The sequence below is a fragment of the Myotis yumanensis genome, unplaced genomic scaffold, assembly GCF_028538775.1.
Source record: "Myotis yumanensis isolate MYYU_CA2020_CCGP unplaced genomic scaffold, mMyoYum1.0.hap1 SCAF_19, whole genome shotgun sequence".
NCBI lineage: Eukaryota > Metazoa > Chordata > Mammalia > Chiroptera > Vespertilionidae > Myotis > Myotis yumanensis.
The window spans coordinates 1,204,035-1,211,687 of NW_027223770.1; the positions used below are offsets into that span (position 1 = coordinate 1,204,035).

A 7,653-nucleotide genomic window follows, 5' to 3' on the forward strand; every position below is an offset into this window, starting at 1 on the left:
CTGGGGATCGAGCCCACAACCCGGGCATGTGCCCTTGACTGGAATTGAAACTGGGACCCCTCAGTCCGCAGGCTGACGTTCTATCCACTGAGCCGAGCCAGTTAGGGTGGCAATTTTTTTAAATTGATTTCAGGAGGAAGGGAAAGGAACAAGAATTGGAAGCATCAATGATGAGAGAGAATCATTGGTCGGATGCCTCTGCATGGCCTCTGCTGGGGATCGAGCCCACAACCGGAGCCTGCAACCCCAGCATGTGCCCTTGACCAGAATCTAACCCAGGACCCTTCAGTCCACAGCCTGAGGCTCTATCCACTGAGCCAAACCAGCCAGGGCAGGAACAAATTTTTAACAACACACCTAGGGGCACTCTGAGGCAGCAAGTGCAGCAGCTGGCATTGGGAAACAATTGGTGCACCTCAGAGCTCCGAATTAATGAAGGGACAGCTGGGTGGCCTCCCTGAACCTTGGATGACGATTTTAGCATTTAGACTATTCTGAGTTGTCCTGTTATAACACCCGCATCACAGGATCACCAACTCTGCTTCCTCCCAGCCCCCCAGAGCAGAAGCTGGCCAGAGCAGCACACAGCCAGTAAGTATGAAATATGGAGAGACTTCCCCTATTCAGGTCTCAACAGCCCTTTAAAAATGCAACAGAGCCGGGAGAACCAAGATGGAGGGGTAGGAAATGCCTGTACTTGCTGCTTCCCACAACCATATCAAAATTACAGCTAAAATACAGAACAACCATCAGAACCGCTGGGAAGCTGGCTGAATGGAAGTCCTGCAACTAGAGAGGTAAAGAAGAAAGCGCACTGAGACTGGTGGGAGTTGCAGATGCGGCGGAGCAGGCTGGTCCAGCGCCCATTTGTGCCGCTTTTTGAGTCAGAGGAGATTGCCTCTGTGGAGGCCGCCCAGTGGAGAAAGGGGTTCCAGCCCCACACCAGACCCACTGCCCAGGCTCCCAGAGCTGGAAAAGAAGTCCCTATGGGCAGTAAGAACTCTGGACTGTAAAAACCAGGGCAGATTGGGGCTGAGTGACACACAGGCTGCTGGAGACCCAACTGCTCCTCTTAAAAGGCTGGCACAACAAACTGAACTTACAAGCTCCTGCTTCCTCTCAGCTCCAGTACCGGGCGAGGCTTTGGGGACACAGACACATAAGACAAGAAACTGGACTGTCTGGCATCGGGACAGGAATTTGGGAGTGGCTTTCTCCCAGACGGGAGGTGCTCACAGCGGTCATTGTTCCCGAGCTAGGACCACCCCAGTGCAGGGCTGACTGGCAGCCATTTCTGTTTGTTCCACCTTGATGATTTCCTGGGACCTGACCCACCCAATTTACAACCCCACCCAAGCTGTGCACAGCGGCTTTTGCATATGAATGGCCTGTCCTTTCTCAGGCTTAAAACTCTGTCAAACCAGCTGCAGCTGAGTCAGGGAGCCCCAAACCTATCAATAAAAAGCCCAAGGCCTGCACCACCAGCCAGCCAGCCTTGCTTCACAGCTGGGCCTCGTCTGGGCACTTCTAAACCCAATACAAAGAGGAGGAATCTGCAGATCTCTCTGTAGTTCCTGCTGAGTGGCCTCAGGCAGTGGCTGACTTTTCCCCTCCCTGGAGACCCAAGAGCCAGTGTACCCAGTGGTCAGTGTGAGACCATACCAGATTACAACTCTACACATCCATAAGTGACACAATCAAGGGGCAGACTCAGTGAGCACCAAAGCCCCACTGAAGCAAGTCCTGCCCCATAAGGGTGTCTCCTGCACAGCAGCTCTCTCACTGTAGTAGCAGCTGGTCCTCACAGCCAATTGGCCTGGAGGTCAATTCCTCCCAGTGACACCAACAGCAATTAAGGCTTAACTACAACAAGACTGTGCACAAAGCCCACAAAGGGGTGCACCTAGAGCAGTGATGGCAAACCTATGAAACACGTGTCAGAGGTGACACGCGAACTCATTTTTTTGGTTGACTTTTCTTTGTTAAATGGCATTTAAATATATAAAATAAATATCAAAAATATAAATCTTTGTTTTACTATGGTTGCAAATATCAAAAAATTTCTATATGTGACACGGCACCAGAGTTAAGTTAGGGTTTTTCAAAATGCTGACATGCCGAGCTCAGAAGGTTCGCCATCACTGACCTAGAGTTTCCAACCCAGGTGATTGGGGAGGCTGAGCCAATGAGCCCTATAGGACACCTACTACACAAGGCCACTCTATCAACTCAAGGAGACTTAGTAGCTACCCAATAAATAGAAACAAACACAGGGAAGCAGCCAAAATTCAGAGACAAAGAAATATGGCACAAATGAAAGAAATGGAAGAAAGCAAACTACTGGATATAGAGTTCAAAACCACAGTTATAAGGTTACTCAATAATCTTCTAGAAACCTCCAAGGAACTTAGTGAGACTTTCAAGGATCTTAGTGAGAATGCCCAAAAAATGGAAAAGGATCAGTCAGAAATTAAGCATACACTGACTGAAATAAAGAATAATATACTGGGATTCAACAGTATACTAGAGGATCCCAAGAATTAAATCAATTATTTCAAATATGAGGATGCAAAAAACACCCAACCAGAAGAGCAAAAAGAATCCAAAAATATGAAGATAGTGTAAGGAGCCTCTGGGACAACTTCAGGCATACCAACATCTGAATTATGGGGGTGCCAGAAGAAGAGAGAGAGCAAGATATTGAAAACCTATTTGAAGAAATAATGATAGAAAACTTCCCCTACCTGGTGAAAGAAATAGACTTACAAGTCCAGGAATCACAGAGAACCCCAAGCAAGAGGAATCCAAAGAGTATCAAACCAAGACACATCATAATGCCAAGAGCAAAAGACAAAGAGAATTTTAAAAGCAGCAAAAGAAAAGCAGTTCGTTACCTACAAGGGAGTGCCCATATGATCGTCAGCTGATTGCTCAACAGAAACTATGCAGGCCAGAAGGGAGTGGCAAGAAATATTCAAAGTGATGAATAGCAAGAACCTCAACCAAGATTACTCTACCCAGCAAAGCTATCATTCAGAATTGAAGGTCAGATAAAGAGCTTCACAGACAAGAAAAAGCTAAAGGAGTTCATCACCACCAAACCAGTATTATATGAAATGCTGAAGGGTATTCTTTAAGCAGAGGAAGAAGAAGAAGAAAAAAGTAAAGATAAAAAATATGAACAACAAAGTGGCAACAAATACATATCCATCAACAATTGAATCTAAAATTCAAACAAATAAAAAATCTGATGAACAGAATAAACTGGTGAATGGAATAGAATCAGATGCATGGAAATGGAACAGACTGATGATTCTCAGAGGGAAGAGGCTGTGGGGGAGGGGGCGGGAAAAGATTAAACAAAGATCTTGTATGCATGTATATATTACCTATGGACACAGACAATAGGGTAGCAAGAGCCTGGGGTGGGGTGGGAACTGGGTGGAGGGGAGCTATGGGGGAAAAACAAAGGGACCTCTGCAATAATCTCAACAATAAATATTAATTTTATAAAAATGCAACAGAGCCAATTGTATTTCTAATCACATCTCTCTACTCCCTCCCTAGCTCCCCACTGTCCCTTGTGGCTCCCTCTAGCGGTCCCAGAACATAAAGTTCCAAAAATGCTGGTCACATGCCCAAGCCAGCACCTTCATGGATATGTCTGTTTGCGTTTAATATTGCACGATTGTACACTAGCAGAAAAACTTCAATAGGAAGATAATAGTGTAAACCCGAAACACTCATCAGAAAGATTATGTGCAGCCCTATGTTCATAGCAGCACAATTTACAATGGTTAAGACTTGGAAACAGCCTCAGTGCCCATCAGTAGATGAGAGGACTAAAAACCTCTGGTACACCTACATCATGGAATACTATGCTGCTGTAAAAAAGAAAGAACACTTACCATTTGCAACAGCATGGGTGGACCTGAAGAGCATTGTGCTGAGTGAAATAGGCCAGTCAGAGAAAGATAAGTATCATGTGATCTCATATGTGGAATTTAATGAACCAAATAAACTGATGATCAAAAATAGACCCAGAGTCATAGAAGCATGAACAGACTTGAACCTCAGAGGGAAGGCAGGGGAGGGTGGGTGGGAAGAGATCAACCAATGAACTTGTATGCATATATGCATAACCCGTGGACACAGACAAAGGGGTGGTGAGGGCCTTGGGCGGGGGGAGGATGGGAGCAGCTGGAAGAGATTAATGGGGGAAAAGGAGGACCTATGTAATACTTTCAACAATAAAAATCAAAAGAAGAAGAAGAAGAAGAAGAAGAAGGAGGAGGAGGAGGAGGAGGAGGAGGAGGAGGAGGAGAAGGAGAAGGAGAAGGAGAAGGAGAAGGAGAAGGAGAAGGAGAAGGAGAAGGAGAAGGAGAAGGAGAAGGAGAAGGAGAAGGAGAAGGAGAAGGAGAAGGAGAAGGAGAAGGAGAAGGAGAAGGAGAAAAAGGAGAAGGAGAAGGAGAAGGAGAAGAAGAAGGAGGAGAAGGAGAAGGAGAAGGAGAAAGAGAAGGAGAAGAAGAAGGAGAAGAAGAAGAAGAAGAAGAAGAAGAAGAAGAAGAAGGAGAAGAAGAAGAAGAAGAAGAGGAGGAGGAGGAGGAGGAGGAGGAGGAGGAAGAGGAGGAAGAGGAGGAGGAGGAGGAGGAGGAGGAAGAAGAAGAAGAAGAAGAAGAAGAAGAAGAAGAAGAAGAAGAAGAAGAAGAAGAAGAAGGGGCATCAGTGTCAGGAATCTGTTAATAAGACCAAATTTTGGAACTGATCACTGTGCACCACAAGCCTCTGAGGTGTCGTCACCCAATGGCAGGAACAGAGACAAGGGGACAGCTGCCGGGGGAGCCTGCTGAACGGGGGTGACACACCCACGATGGAAACTGTGCAGCCTGACCAAGAGTAAGAAAGCTTCTATGCCCTTATTTGGGAAAATGTTTTAAAATATAATGTTAATTGAAAAATAAAAGCAAAATGCAGAATCAAGATGACATATGTGTGTATTTATTTATATCTGCATTTCTGGTTGGATATGTTTTTTAAAATAATATTGCCTGCCTTTGAGGAGAATGGAGTGGTGGTATGTATATGTAGGAGAGAATGTGTGGGAGAGGGTTCTCATATGCTCTTTTGTACGTTAGTTAATGGTCACCTATTCCAGACATTAAATTAAAGTCATATGGACAGCAGCTCTCGGGCTTTCCTCACAGCGTGGCCCCCAGATGCCAGTCCTCGCTCCCATCTCAAACGAAGAAACCAAAACTGCCTCCAGCTCCCAAGCCAGAGAAGAAGCCGACCCCTCAGGATGTGCCAAAGGGAGAAAAAGAACAGCAAGAAGTGATTGAACATGTTGATGAAGCACAAAATGAAATAGACAGACTTAATGAGCAGCCAGTGAGGAGATTTTGAAAGTAGAACAGAAATATAACAAACTCTGCCAACCATTTTTTCAGAAGAGGTCAGAATTGATGTCAAAATCCCACATTTTCGGGTAACAACATTTGTTAACCACCCAAAAGTGTCTGCACTGCTTGAGGAAGAGGAGGAAGAGGCGCTACATTATTTGACAAGAGTTGAAGGGACAGAATTTGAAGATATTAAATCCGGTTACAGAATAGATTTTTATTTTGATGAAAATCCTTACTTTGAAAATAAAGTTCTCTCCAAAGAGTTTCATCTGAATGAGAGTGGTGATCCATCTCAAAGTCCACTGAAATCAAATGGAAATCTGGAAAGGATTTGACGAAACATTCAAGTCAAACACAGAATAACGCCAGCAGGAAGAGACAGCATGAGGAACCAGAAAGCTTCTTTACCTGGTCACTGGCCATTCTGATGCAGGTGCAGATGAGTTGGGAGAAGTCATCAAAGATGACATTTGGCCAAATCCATCACAGTACTACTTGGTTCCTGTCATAGATGATGAAGAAGGGGAAGGGGAAGAAGAAGAAGATGATGATGATGATGAAGAGGAAGGGTTGGAAGATATTGATGAAGAAGGGGATGAGGATGAAGGTGACAAAGATGATGATGATGATGAGGGGGAAGAAGGAGAGGAAGATGAAGGAGAAGATGACTAATGAACACTGATGGGTCCCAACCTTTTTAAATTTTTTCCAGTTCCTGGGAGCAAGTTGCAGTCTATTTATTCTTTTTCTCCCCCCGCCCCTTGTGCTCAGTCGCCCTTTTTTTGAGGTCTCTCTTCTCTCCTTTACACCATCTTTACACCATGGTTCTCACCTTCTTTGGCGGGGGGTGGGGGGGTGTACCTTGAGCAGAATACAGTGGGAAAAGAATCTTTGCCCCTTTCTGTTCCAAATTCACTTTTATCCCTTCCTGTCTCAAGAAAAACTTAATGGAACCAACACCACCATGCTCTGTGGGAAAAAGAAAAACCTTCTGCTCCCTGAGCTCTGCTGGGAGCTGGAGGTCGCTAGGCCCCTGTGCAGTATTGCATAGAATTCTAGCTTTTTCCTCCTTTCTCTGTATATTGGGCTCAGAGATTACACTGTGTCTCTATGTGAATATGGACAGTTAGCATTTACCAACATGTATCTGTCTACTTTCTCTTGTTTAAAAAAAGAAAAAAAACGTAAAAAGTGGGGGGGGTGGTATAGAAGGTCAGCAAAGGGTGGGTTTGAAACATTTGGTGAGTTAAGTGGGCATTTTGACAACATGTCCCCTTCTTTGACATGTGTAATTGTGATGTTTAACGGACATCCTTGCAGTCTAAGGTGACATTTTAAAATAAAAGTCTCTCCTAATGATGATGTGACCCTGTAGGATCTTATTCAGAATTGATATTTCTCTATTGTAATTTTGTTCCAGTTTATTTTTAAATTTTATTTTTGTTTCACTGGAAAGAAAAGATGATGCTGAGTTTTAAACGTTAAAAGTGTACAAGTTGCTTTGTTACAATAAAACTAAATGTGTACACAAAGAAAAAGAACATTTGTACATTAACAACTCTTAAGTACCATTGTGGGAATGCAGGTAATCTGCATGGAGCTAAATGTACAAGTATTTATTTTAGCTTTAATCTGGTTTTACTTTTTTTTTTTTTTTGCAACAGTTCCGCCTCTCTAATTATGTTTTCCTCACCGTAAATTTAGACCAAACCTGAGTTACATGAACACACACAGCTAGACAGTAGAAGAAAGCAGCTAAGAAGAGAGTCACAGAGGAACATTTGCATAATGAAGCATGTTTAGGACTTGAAGGGGACAGCATTACTGGAATTTGCATGCTCTCACTAACCGTCAAAGGTCAACCTAAAATGATGCCAGTGGATGGCAGAAAATAGCCCGAGCCTTCCCCTCTGTGTGGCCACCCCCGAACACTTGACTGGAGCTCTTCCTATCAAGCAATAGACTCTAGTTCCCCATTTCTTGACCCTGGCCTGCCTCCTGACCTTCTCTGGCTAATAAACTGAAGCAGAAGCAGCGCTGTGCTCCCCACGCCCTGCACAAGAGGCCTTGCACTCTGCACTCCCTCTTAGAGCCCTGCCGTGGGCAGAGCCCAGACCTGGGCTCGCAGTTAGGAGGGGAGACCACATGGACCCTCTCGGAGGTTTCAGGTATGAGACAGCCACTGAGATCAGCAAAGTCTACCAGCCCACTGAGTGCAGACAGAGGAGAGTCCCTAGGGCCGGAGCCGTGC

General features: G+C 44.8%; 1 pseudogene; it reads left to right on the forward strand.

Annotated features, from left to right (window-relative positions):
- The first annotated feature begins 4,870 nt into the window (after nucleotides 1-4,870).
- On the forward strand, nucleotides 4,871-6,080 carry LOC138998073 (protein SET-like; annotated as a pseudogene).
- The last annotated feature ends 1,573 nt before the right edge of the window (nucleotides 6,081-7,653 follow it).